The 14,842-nt window shown below is 25.3% G+C and overlaps 1 long non-coding RNA gene across 1 annotated transcript; it reads right to left on the bottom strand.

Annotated features, from left to right (window-relative positions):
• Positions 1–259: 259 nt before the first annotated feature.
• Positions 260–13,776, bottom strand: LOC112638830. Its single transcript, XR_003123183.1, has 3 exons — positions 13,666–13,776; positions 12,394–12,494; positions 260–347 (listed from the first exon to the last, which is right to left on the bottom strand). It is a non-coding gene; the product is annotated as an uncharacterized LOC112638830 (long non-coding RNA).
• Positions 13,777–14,842: the final 1,066 nt, after the last annotated feature.

Below are 14,842 nucleotides of genomic sequence, written 5' to 3'. Positions count from 1 at the left end.
ATAAAATAAAAATTAACATCTCTACGTGCTTATTTATTTGATAGAGATTTATTTCTTGAAGTTGATTATTTTATTAATCAATAGGAATTAAGTAGAAATAGAAACAGAATAAATTATTTCAAAATGTAATTTGTATAAAAATAAAATTTGTATAAAATTCGTGAATTTTTGAATTTAATTGTATTAAAAATAAATTAAGTCATTAAAGTATTTCATAAATTTTTTAAAATAAGCAATATTAATATAAAAATTAATCTTCCACTCTTTTTCTCTCTCTTTCATGTCTCTCTTTTTTCTTTTTTTTCTTTCTCTTTTTTTCTTCGTTAAATAAATGAGTGTATTGTGTACTGAAAATCAAAGAAAACAATATAAGAAAATCTCCATATTATATCTCTTAATATATATATTATATATTACATTATACATGTATAATTTATATTATATATAAATATAATTTCATTATATTTAGTTTTGGTATTTCATTGAAAATAATTTCGATAAAGACATATTCTTGAATCTTTAATTGATTTATATATTAACAAAGAAAATTATATTTTTCGTATTTTATTCAGATTCGTATTAACTTGTATTTTTATGTTATAACAGAAATATAAAAATATTTGATAGTAATCAAACACTTTTGCTAAAATTATGTGAAGTTTTATTTATCGTATTAATAAATTATATTTTTATTATAATTGATATATGCAATATTTTTTTCAGTTTGTTATATCAAAAGGCGATTATGACAATTTAATTGTCATAATCACATAAATCATAGCACAAGTATCATATATCTTTAATTTTAAGTACTGTATTCGCGTAATATATTATTTTATTGCACGATCATAGTAAGATCACACACACATATACACGCAAAATGGTTTGGGATGTGTATAAGTGTATAGTTATATATCGTGTGCCAGAAGTTCATAAATCATTTCAGCACTTAGATAATTTAGAGCCGAAAACTCAAGTTTATCGTAGCTGTGATTACAATCGATGATCATTGTTTATTGCGTTTATTTAAGTTGAAGTGAGGATTTCTTTACGCGTTTAATTAAAAGATCGAAGCCATTGTGTAAAAAATTACTCTTGAATAATATCAATATATCAGTGATTTTCTTAATTTATTCTTACATACATATCAAATAATTTTGAGTTTTAATTTTACAAGAAATATTTAAATATATATCTCTATTAAAATTTTTTTCTCTTTAATCACTTTCTTTTTCCTTCACTATCTTTTAATTTCCGGAAATATTATGGAGAAAACAATATATTTCACATAACAGAAATTTATAAGACTTTTGTTCCCATTCACTTAACTTTTTTTCTACAAGAAATTGTTTCTCGCTGCATTTAATAGTGAAAGTAGTAAAGATTTTATATGTTTTCGAATCTTTCTTTCTTTTCCCTTCCTTTCATTGTTATAAAGAGAAATGACAAATTTTGCCTAAACACGCAATACTGTTAGGTAGAAAAGAAAGGTTAAATAAGATGCGTAAATAATATTGCGTTTAAAAGAATTTAAAATACTAAAATTTCTCTTTTTTACTACTAAAAATTTACTTCTAAAAAAACTTCTAAAAATTTTTACAATTTTCTGTTTCCTCTGTTCACATAAAGTGTTATTTTATATATAGATATTTTTCTGTTTAATATTATATCAGCATTTTAATTAATCAATGACTCTTATGAGAAAAATATATACAGGGTGGGGAAAAAGTATGGAAGCAAACAATTATTTCCGAAACTATTCATTTTTCGACAAAATGTCTTAGACATAATTTTTATGGTATGAAAAGATGTATTATGTGGCATAGACGGCATGACCTTGAAATGACCCTTACGAGCTGCATACAAATAACGTAAAAAATTTCAAACGGAACTCGTCAGTTTTTGTTACAGATTCTTGTAGCTGATGTCGAAAACGTTTACAAAACACTGCATATGAGCCCCATTCCCTTAAAAACACTCCCAGTTACGAAACAATTGTGATACAAACAATTTGTATGCACATTGACATTGCTTAGGTACAATTACATGTTATTAGTGGACGCAACTGAACGTCATGATGCGAAATCAGTAAGCAATGTCAATGTGCATACAAATTGTTTGTATCACAATTGTTTCGTAACTGGGAGTGTTTTTAAGGGAATGGGGCTCATATGCAGTGTTTTGTAAACGTTTTCGACATCAGCTACAAGAATCTGTAACAAAAACTGACGAGTTCCGTTTGAAATTTTTTACGTTATTTGTATGCAGCTCGTAAGGGTCATTTCAAGGTCATGCCGTCTATGCCACATAATACATCTTTTCATACCATAAAAATTATGTCTAAGACATTTTGTCGAAAAATGAATAGTTTCGGAAATAATTGTTTGCTTCCATACTTTTTCCCCACCCTGTATATATAAATATATATATATATATATATATATAAATATATATATATATATATATAAATATATATATATATATATATATATATATATATTAAGTATATGTATAAGCAATATGTTTCAAATTTTACTTTTTCTAGAAAAAAAATTAATGAAAAAATTATTCTTCTAATTATTTTTTAATTATCTCATTATTATTTCTATACATATACAGGCAGAGATTAAACATAAGAGAAAGAAAATATATATAGACATATTTTATGAATAATTATATAAGAAACAATTTCTGCGCAAATTTTTTTTTAAGAGCGGATTATTTGGCAATTTTAGAAATGATTTTTCTTTAGCGAAAATATCGAGAAAAATTATTGTTTTTTACGAGACTTCAATTTTCATCATTTTATATTTTTGTATATAGCTAAAGTTAAAATATTTAATTAAAATGAAAATTTTATTAAAGTAAACTTCTCTAAAATTAACTAAAGAATGTGTGTCTCTTAACGCGCGCGCGTGTGTAGATGTTCTGATTTTTTAACTTCATAAGTTTAACAAGATGCTCTGCTTTTTTAATCGCTTGATTTGAAAACTATTAATATTTCAACATTTTTGCTGAGAAAATATTAAAATGCCGAGAAATAATCATTTTCAAATTGACTATAAAATTCGTTCTTAAAAGAAAATTCGGAGATTTTAGAGAATATTCTGTCTATATCTTTGTACTTGATTTTATATGAAATTTTTTTCGAGTTTATATATTATTTTGAGATTATTTGTTAAAATATCCAAAATTATAAATGGTGTAGCTATCATTAAATATTGTTAAAAATTTAATATATTGATTAAATATATTGCTAAAAGTTCAAGATTGTAATACTGAAAAAGATTTTGGGAAAACATAAAAAAGAGAAACATAATTTTACATATGTGTTACATATATCATGTGTCACACAAGATTATGTTATATACCGTTATTTTCATGGTTTTCCACAAAAGAAAAATTTATCTCAATTAGTACACGTGACCTACTCTTTCAGTAGTGAACCATAACTATTTCTCAATAATTGTGTTGTGTCTATTGTATTTTTTTGGACGTTGGCATTTTTTTTGTTGGATTTTTGTTCAATATCACAATACTATTTTAGTTTCGATGTTTGATATAATTTATGGCTAAACTAGAGTTGATTTGTAAAAAAACAGAATTGCATGTATCCTTGAATTTCTTTTTTCAAAAGGATTCTATTGTTACTTGAATAATGTCTGTTTTCGATACACGCGAGATCTCATTCCGATCTAGTATCTTGCCGGATAGTTACCGTTTCGCTTTCTTTTCTGATCTTGTTAATAAAAAAGATTCTTCACTTCACGATTGTGCTAGAATATTAGTACAAGATATAAATGATACACTTTACACTATTATGTTCCATACATCAAGGAAATTAAATAAGCGCTTTGAAGAACTCGAAATATTAAAAAATCCGTCTTTTTTCTTCTATATAAAATGCTATTTTTACATACAAAACATTTGATAAAGATAGATTAACGTTCGTAAGAAGATAAAGCTCAATAAATTAAACAGAAAAGTTTTCTATCATTTTTCAATTTTTGCAATAATTGTTAAAATATTAATTTAAAAAAGGATTCTCAAATAAACGCACGTTTCCCATAGATGCTAGACCATGAGATGTGTTTGGTTTAAGTGTGCCAACAACGAGTGTCGCACGGCAACGAAAAGACACGAGTGGGAGAATGCTAAACTTTTTATGTTGTTGTCATGTGATCACATTCCACAATTTAAATGTGCGAAATGCGCGGTAATTCGCCAATTTCTTTTTAAATAATATTTCAATAATTATTATAAAAATTTTAAAATAATAAAGAACTTTCCTGTTCAATTTATTGCGCTCTACCCACGAACATTGATCTTTATCAAATACCCCTTATATATCTTAAATTTATTATACTACTATGATATCAGAGAATATATCATATCATAGATATATTTCATTGTATATAGTGTTATTCAACAACAAATAATCTATCTTCAAACACAAGAAAAAGAAACTAAATGTTAGTTTCTTGTAGTTATTAATGAACATGAATTTGTTTTCTAAATTACTTTATCACATCATATTTCTTTTTTTCAGAAATTTGCAGTTAAAAGTTGCAAAAACAACTATTTTTACTTTGGGATATATGACTATGATGTGTTGGAAAAGTTTTATTAGAATTAAAATTATGTATTATTAAAATCTTCAATCTTCAAGAAAAATATTTTGTGTTGATTATAGTTAATAAGATATTTAAACATGATGTCATGGGTTAAACATGATGTCTATTGTAGAAAAGTTGCGAATTAGATCATTAATCTATCAAATAGATTGTGTTCAAATGATTTGTGCAATTTAATTTATTCAAACTTAAAGTTTTTCAGGTAGCTGAGTACGAATCTAATATCAAAATTAATAAAAAAAAATCTTATTCATTAATAACTACAAGAAATTAACGTTTAGTCTTTTTCTTGTGTTTGAAGATAGATTATTTATTGTTGAATAGCGCTATGTGCAATGAAACATACGTAAAATATATTTTCTCTGATATCATGCTGGTATAATAAATGTGTATAAATGAAGGAGAGATTGTTGTCGATTATAGTTATATTTTCGTATAGTTACTGAGGATAACACATCCATTGTGCGACGAGGATTAGCACACCTGTTGCTATTTTATTGCAGTGATTTTGGTAGAGTTCAGTTTGTATGTGAAAAAGAAGGCGAGAAGGACATCCCGCTATCTTGGATAACTATGAATGCCAGTAGCAGTTTTAATTGGTCACGCATTAGTTTGGGTACTATTTCTTTCCAAAGCAATATATTTAAGTTTTTCTATGTTCAATCTATACTGTTGTGAAGACAGTTATCTATACTGTTGTGAAGACAGATTTCTGATGATGAAAGCATGACACGTCATTTCACACTCATGATAAAACCTCATGATTAAATCTCATAATTTTAAGAGTGCGGGAATATATCACGTTAGTGTAATAATGTTGTGATATTGATAAAATTAATATTATATGTAATTAATATTACGTTTCTTTAAAAAATATAAGTAAAAAATGTGAAGGAATATAATTAGATTAATTTTTTTCGAGAGAGAGTACCTCATTTTCGAGATAATGAGTTTGCTCAAAATAATAATTTTAATCTTTTGCGTGGATTTAAATATATTATGTCTCAATATTGTATTATTGTATATAAACATATTGTATTATTGTATATAAACATATGTCACACGCTGGTTTTTATTTTCTAAATTTAATCTATTTATTAAAAACTTGTCGATAAAGATTCATAGTTTTATAAAGAATTTTTTTAATTTATAAAAATTTCATACATTTATAAAAATTTCACATCATTTCATGGGTGTCTTCTTTATGTGGAACATTTGCGTCTTTCTCTCGTTATCTTATTGTTATTTTTTAAAGATAATTTATATCCTTCCGTATAAAATGATGAGATCTGACGCCTCAAGATGTTCAATACTTTATTGTTTCTCATTATGATTTTATCGCGTGCTCTCTGTGTAGACTTTTTCTTATATACAATTGCATTCGTTATATTTTTTTATGGTTTTTCCTTAGAGGGTTTGTCCTAGGATAGTCATAAATGCTTCAGTCAATCTTTCTCGCCGAAAGTCATTCTTAAATGGACACTAAGAGTTTTATATCATACCAATATATATTTACAGTAAGAACAGGTTGAAGAGTAAAAACGTCGAATTTATTGAGTGCTTGTAACAGTCCATTACAGACAATAAAACACATAATTATTATATATTTGTTTCGTGACACGTGCCTATTACAGATTATAAGATTAGAGACTAAGTAAGTTTAGTTATGGAGAGTTTTTAGTAAGATTATATATATATATATATATATAGTGTATGTGTGTGTGTGAGATTTGTTTTAGTATAGATAATATTATATATATATATGTATAAAAGTAACTTTTAATTTATTTGAAAATAATCTTTAAGATTCCGCATATTTTGACAATCTTATCAGCTGGATCTGTATATATTTATTTCTTTGTGTGCATATCCAGTGCAGTATCAAAATTTCATTAAAAAGATTACAATTTATTTGGAAAAAAAATTAGATAATTATGTAAAAAAAGATTCGTTTTTTTAAAACATGTAAAAACCTAAAAGAACAATAATAAGAATAAAAAGAATAATATAATTTTAAATTATCACGAACGATATGATGAACAAGAATTATATCGTGATTAATAATTTATACAGTTCTCATATATATATAGGGTGTCAGGGTAATCTCTTCCTAAAAAAAGTTCTTGTAGCTTACCTCGAGAGTTTTTCGAAACATTATAATAAAATATTTTTTCATGGAGTACTTTTCGAGTTATGAGGCTTGAAATAATCTCTTAATTTTATATAAACTATAAAATATCTAATAAAATATTCATTTTTCGATTATCTTATCTTAATATCTTTATGTACAAAATAATGGAGAGGAATCAATTAATGTAAAGAAAACACATAATTGTTTCGAAGAAAAAATATATAATTTGCAATTAACAATTACAGATCAAAATTAAGATAAGATAATCAAAAAATGAATATTTTTCTAAATATTTTATGGTTTATGTAAAAATTAAAAATTATTTCAAGCCTCAACTCGATAAGTACTCGATAAAAAAATATTTTATTATGTGTTTTGAAAAAGCTCTTGAGGTAAGCCACAAGAGCTTTTTTTGGGAAGAGATTGCTCTGACATTCTGTATATATAAGGATTTTAATTAAGTTTCAATATAATTCTCTTTTCTTATTTTTATTCCTACGAATTTCTTTCACATTAATCTATGTATAAAATTCATATTTTTGTTCTATGTTTAATCTATGATTTTTGACTTCTTTCCGTTAATTTACAATTAAAGTAAATTCAGGCCATCAGATATAGAAAAATAATAATTTCTTTCGATAAACATGGAAAAAGAAAAACGAAAAGCTTGATCGAACGAAGATAATTCGATATAATTCTCGCGTTGTGCAGAGTAGAGAGTTATAGTTACGCGAGGGCCTGCGGACATTAATTGGCGGACATCTTCTTCGTTGCTTCGCCGAGCCGACTTTAATGATCAACCTATAAAAATGTTTTCTATTTTTTTATGGTGCCATAAACACTTCACTGCGCTGAAGGCGCGCGTAGAGTGCCCGCTGCAGCTTATTTATGCATTGCATGACGATATCTTCTTATAGCATTCCTATTATAATTAATTTGTTGATCATTTTATTTTTTTTTAAATTAATTGCTTACAAAAAGTTTTCATAAAATATCTATATATTTATATTTATATATGCATACACATGCATTTTCAAATCAAATTATATATTAATGAACATAAAATTAGAACGAGATTGTATTTATCTGAGATAATTTTGCACTTGGATGTTATTGGATTTTTAAGCAATCATCAAAAAGTTTAATTATAAAATATCGTTTTACAAACTGGAATAAAATGTAATTATAAAATGTAATCTTGGCAATTTAATTCTGTTCGTTCTTTTGGCTTAAAATTTCTCGCCACTTTCGATTTACTCTCTATTTTTCGTCTATGAATATGATATCGATTTTTCATAAGATCCAAAAATTTAGTTTATTTTCGCGTTGAATGCTCTCTGTTATGTCCAAAAGATAACTCGGAATTCCTAGCAGAACATTTAGTTATACTGCAACGCGGTGGTCGTGAAGCGCAACCTCTCGATTATAGCACCTGCGGGAAGCGTGATGGCACATCAGAGCACCGCAACGTCTCATAACTTTACATAAAATTAGTACCTAAAAGCCCTTCGTCCTCGAGGGCCGCGGAAAGCTCTCGCACTGGCATTATAGCCGGTCAGAAGTTCAAACGTTTAATCGGCGAATATAACATTAGATCCTGGAAGCGCGTAATAATATAATCGAGAAATTATCTCAAATATGGTTCAAAATATGATGACTAATTCAAAGTTTATATTTAAATAAAATTAGTAATTTAATCATCTCAATCGATTGTAAATTAATAAAAACACTATGATCGTATATTGAATAAAATTATAAGAAAAAGATCTTTTGTATGAAATCGATAAAAGGGGGAACATTTATGAAAATTTAAGATGTTGTCATCACATTTTATACATATTGTTATTATATATTTATAAACATATGTTATATTTAAATTATTTACGCGATAATTCGTATTAATTACATTTTATTAATCCGCAAAATTGTGCCTGTCAAACTCTGCGTGGAATTTTTTGAAATTTAATCGAAGAATTGAATTTAAAAAAATGATTTAAATGATTTATTGGATATCCGTGCTACATAGTATGTCACAGTTGTCGCACAACATAGCGTATACGATATCTCAGTAAGTACACGTAGAGGTATTAATTGCGATTGCATAATATTTACGACGATGCTTTAAATAGAGATTCTCTTTCTCGTTCTTTGAAGAGTTCCCTAGGACGTATACTAGAAAGTTACTCATTGAGATTGTATATAACATTGTGCTTCAGCTAATTTATTGTTGTTATTCCCGAGTGACTTGTCAGCAGGTTTTTGTAAGTTCAAAATGGTTTATTGAACACAGCGACATGTGTTACACATAATTTTCTCTTAATCATATTACAAAACCAAAAATTATCATTGTATTTTGTTATTAAATTTTATGATTGTATAATTAATAATAATTTATCGGTGGCAGCATACGCGAAATAATTGAGATTTTATTATTATTTGATGAAGATGTGTGTGAAGAACTAAAGCATCTCGGAGTAAGAATTCAGCAGGTCTAACGATTTAGAGATTTAGATCGAATGAGTTATCAGATAGAGCAACGGAAAGTGACTAACATTCTCTCGCAATAAAATATAATTGCTTTTTTTGTTAATTTAATGATTTGGTTATATATTTTTAAATTAATATTTTAATTCAATATTTGATCCTTTTCTTTTTGATTATCTACAATATACTTAAGTTCGAATACATTTTGCATCGTGCTTTAATAGAGAGTATATAATAATGCCATCAAATAATTTAAATAATAAAAAGCTGATATTTTCATGTTATTATAATCTGATAAAATGCATATTTCGCGAGATTTATTTGATCGAAATCTGTTGTGTAAACAAATTCAGTTATATTTTTGAGTACTGTACGATCTTAGGAAGATATAAAAGACTATACTTAAAGAAAATAACAATACCTCTGCAAAACGATGCAAAAGTATGTATTAATCTTTATATAAACTATTATATAAAATATTAAAAATTATTTATTATTATCATTATTTAAGTCTTTTCGTAAACAAAATAACTTTAATTCGAGATACTTTTTACAACTCTATTATTAAAAAAAATTTAATATGTAGACACTGTATATTCAATCTTTATAGGCTTTTCGCTTATCTAATTCTATATTTAGATATTTATATGTTTAGATATCTCATCTGTAGTTGCAAATTTTTTTCGAGTAAACCTAAAGTAAAATTCATATAAAGATTAAGTTCATTCATTCCGATAACATTAACAAAAAAAGTCTTTACCGTTTTTAAAACCGTCTTTAAAATTACCGTCTTTAAAATTTTAGTGTTAAATCTTTGTAGACGCATGCTTATATTATATAATAATTTTCCTTTTAGGCGAGGGATTTTCGGAAAGCATCCGGAAATGCATCCAGCACACTCGCAGAGAATAAATGTTCGGAGTCTCTGAGTTTCGGATGTTCTCTGAGTCTCATTAAAACGCCGAAAAGAAAAAAAAAGAAAGTTTTAACCTTGAGATTTAGGATTGGTGTTGACACGTTTCACATTTAGGATAAGTTACGCTATTGTTAGTATTGTTATAATGCTTCGCCATTTCTACGACACGGTTTAAAAGAAATGAACAAAAAATCGACTTAAACATGCATAAATATGAAAGAATCAATAGTAATTATTTAACAATGTTATATTGAAGTAATTATATGTATATATGTATATATAAATAATAAAATAAATAATAAAATAAATTATAAAATATTTCGTCGGTCTTTGAGTTTAAATCAGATTTAATTATAAAAAATTATTTATTATAAAAATTTATTATAAAAAATTTTTATTCAAATCCAAATTTAGCGCATTATATTTCGAAAATAATCAAAAAAAAGGACCGAAATGTTCAATTTAATTAAAGAATATTTTTAGATAGTTGAGACTATTTATTGCGCTAGGCTTTTATTAGATATTCAAATGCATTTGTAATTAATTTTATTAAAGAAATTTGTTGCTTGTTTATAAATAAATAAATATAAGTAAATAAATAATTATATTTACGCGAATACATAAAATAAAGCATGAAGAGTTTGACAAAAAAAGAAAATTTGACAAAAAATATCAGAATAAAACAATTAGATTTAATAATTAAAAAGAAAATACGTTGAATCAGATATTTATCATGTGTGTAGGTCAGAGATATATGTGTATATTTATTGATTTATAAAAAATTCTGAAGAATAGTGGCAGAGTTGAATTATGAGTAGCAAAAAGATTTCTATTTTAAAGATAAAAATCTAAAAATGTTGCATAGATATTAATTCTATACATATATATATATCTGTCATGATTTACGATTTTCCGTTGAGATTTGATAGAAAAAAATTTAATTCAACAAGTTTAATCCAGTAAACAAGTTATTCTTGGGCTCGTAAGCCATTCAAAATTCTAAACTCCTCCTCTCCGAAGACATCTGAAAGTTCCTTTTGTGTATGATGGAGAGAGGGAAATTTTCGCAGTGTAGGCTACCATCAAGAAACGCGGAACGACCAATTCTCGATTTCTTCCATATTTCTATAGGTGAGTTTCTCATAATAGGTGAGGTTCTCATAAGCAGGTAACAGATCGTAGACGTAAGTAAAGAATTTAGAAAAGAGGAATACATATGTATTTGGAAGAATATATATACATACATACATATAGATACAATTTCAATATATTCAATGATTGTCCATTATGTTATTTATATACATGCGCTTTATTTTTATACAAAGCGCGAATATTTATAAATCATTGAATATATTGAAATACATTTTTTCTTCCAATTATGTGTATGCATATATATATATATATATATATATATATATATATACTTCTCGTGTAAAAAGTAAATATCATGGCGAACCGCGAGTTTTATGAATGTGAGTATGCATTCTAAGCATGCGAGTGCGCACACTAAGAGTTCAATTGGATGATTTTACGCATAGAATTTTAAACGATGCAGCGAAATTACAAACCTTGGATATTATATTTATTCAATTTTATGTGAAGATTGTACTTGAATTTTAAATTGATTTGAAAGATTAATTTAAATTTTAAATAAAACAAGTTTCATTTAGAATATGTTCGATCTTGTTAAAGTGTTTTCGTGAAGCATTAGTTAAAAGTTATCGTTTCAAATATGATTACATAAAATGCGAAATTGCATCAGCTTGAATAAAGCTATTCTATAAATTAACATTTAATTAAGCTTTGAACTTATACGGCTTTTAAAGATTATATTTAAGATTAAATTTTATATCACACACGTATACATAAAATCTCAATGTTGACAATAATAATTTTAATGTAATAAGGATGCACATTTGACAAAGTTAAACACAATATAAAAAAGTTTTAAAAGATTTTTAAAAAACTATAGCTCTATGTATAAATTCATTATGCTTATTAATAAATAAATATTTTATTACTTAATTTTTTAATTAAATTTGAATCTAATTTCGTTTAAAATATTTTTCACAAAAAGAAAAGGAGATTTTATTTATATATAAATATATTCAAAAATATAGCTATAAAAACTTTCAGCTAAAAAACTTTAAGGGATATTGTATTTTTTAAGTTTGAGATTTTAAGCAGATATAAAAAAATGAATAAAAAAATTATTCTCTTTTATTTACCTTCTTTTTCATGTTTTATTCTAGATGTTCGGCTTTCCTTATCCTTTTAATCATTTTTCCTAATCAACTCCATTTTTATTTTTCCCAATCTTTCTTCTCTTCTACAAAAAAATATTAAAATAAGATATTAATACTTTTATTTTTTCAAGTATTAATTAATATTATTCCCTATAAGCACACAATATTCCTAGAATATTGTATAAATATTATTAACTGTTAATAATATTTATACAATATTTTAGGAATATTGTGTCTTATAGGGTTAGTATTATTAATATTAATATATCAATTCTATATAATTATTATTAATTTTATTAATTGTAAGTATTATAATCAAATATTTTGTTAAAAATTTAAGCTAAAGAATAATCAATAATAAAGCTAATAGTTGTTGATAGTGCATGTATAATAAATCGAAAATTATTATTATATATTATTACATTCAAACATTTCGATTCCGCATTTATATACTAAATTAAAACTGATATATGAAAACGTATTCTTAATCATCGAAAGTTATAACAGATTATTAAAATTATGCCCATACACATATCATAAAAGTCATCCTTGTTTTAACCGATAATACTCGTCGGTGACGCGTTCTTCATATTGAAAAAAAATATAAACACATCTCTAAGTTAATATAATACTGTTGAAATCAAAACAAAAGATAAAAGAAATAAATACAGAAAAGAAAACGTTAAATAAACAGAAATTGAAATTACATCTTATAATGATTAAACCAATTTTTCGTAAAAAACCTCAAATGGCAGTTTCGAAACATTTAGATATAATAATATGTAATAATTATTTTTCAATTTCATATATATATGCCCACTGTCAACAGCTGGTAACTCTATTATTGGTTATCCTTTAATTCAAGTTTTTGATTTTTATCATTGGGCTGTCATTATGCGTATTTTAATTTTAAATATTCTTAATTAATTATATAATGATTAATGATTAATCGTTAAAAATTAAAATACTAAAAAAATGCATACATTAATTTATTTTCTGCAAACATTTACTTAAAAAAATTCAGTCACAGACTTTTTCATATATCCCCACATAGCATGCATATCCAAAACATGTCCAGAAGGTATCCAGAAGATATCTTTGAGCGATTAGACATCTTCAGGATGTCCTGTTAATGTCTTTTGGACATAGGATGCTATATGGATCTATTAGTGTCATAACCCTTATAAATAAGTTCTGAACATAAATAGTGTAAATCTCTCTATGTTTTTTATATTAATTATATATTATACTCACAGTTATAAAATCAGCTTCCTCAATCTTCTTTTTAATTACGCAGATATGTTATTTAATACAGATATTATTTTAATTCACCACAGCGTAAGATAAACGTGTTTTCTGTTTAAATTCATTTGAAGGTCTCTTTTTGCCTTTATCAGAGGGAAATTTAAAAGCAGACGTGCGCATGCGCGTGAGCGTTTATAAATTTCAACCGTCGATAAAATCATTATTTGATGTATGCCCGTGTTAACATCAAATAGTGACTTTATCGACAGTGTTAAAAGGCTTCTAGTAGCTAGGCGTTTAATAGCTAAATAATCCCATTATACATATAATCACATTATTGTGCAGATTTAATGATTATATCATAAACACCGTTATTAGACTCTCTCTGATTTAAAGCGATTAACGGTAAAATAAAAAAAAATATATATATATATTTTTCCAATTTAAAATTTTATAAATATCCGTGAAATGCATGACATTATTAAGCTTTCTTATATACATATAAATAAAAAGCAATTATATTATTTTCAAGCTAAATGATAGTTTTAGAGCTTATTGAGAAAAATAACTTTTCTTGAATTTATAGATAGAATTATAGCATAATATATTTGTGTGTATATGATATACAAACATGTACTGCAGTATAAGATAATTAAAGATAATTTACTAAGTGAATTTGATAGCATATTTACATAATTTCATTAATATTATATTCATTTATTATAAATGAGGCCATACATAGACAGGCAATATATATGTGTATATTTTTCTCCTAATGATAAAATAACATCATAAAAGTCAGTGAAATATGTGTGTGAACCTGTGTTCGTTGTGTGTGTGTGTGCTATACATATATATTATATAAAATTTCAATTTTAACCAGATATATGTGATAAAAAATTGTATAGAATTTCATTTAGAGACTTAGACTATAAAGTATTTCTAAAAAAATTTAGTATTATAGCTGATTAGAAATTACCATACTTGTATGATATAAAATGCATTAAATTTCTATTTACAATTAATGATCAGTATAGTTGATAAGAATGATCAATATAGTTGATAAAAAGTATATAAATAAATAAGTGTATAAAATTTCTGTAAAAGAGTAAACTTCCAATATATATAGTTTCCAATATATATAGAAACTTCCACAATATATATAGATAATAGATTAAATTCATGC

The sequence above is a fragment of the Camponotus floridanus genome, unplaced genomic scaffold, assembly GCF_003227725.1.
Source record: "Camponotus floridanus strain SB8 unplaced genomic scaffold, Cflo_v7.5 scaffold38, whole genome shotgun sequence".
In the NCBI taxonomy this organism is placed as follows: Eukaryota; Metazoa; Arthropoda; class Insecta; order Hymenoptera; family Formicidae; genus Camponotus; species Camponotus floridanus.
The sequence above is the reverse complement of the archived record's forward strand: the minus strand, read 5'-3'. Positions and strand labels throughout refer to the sequence as shown.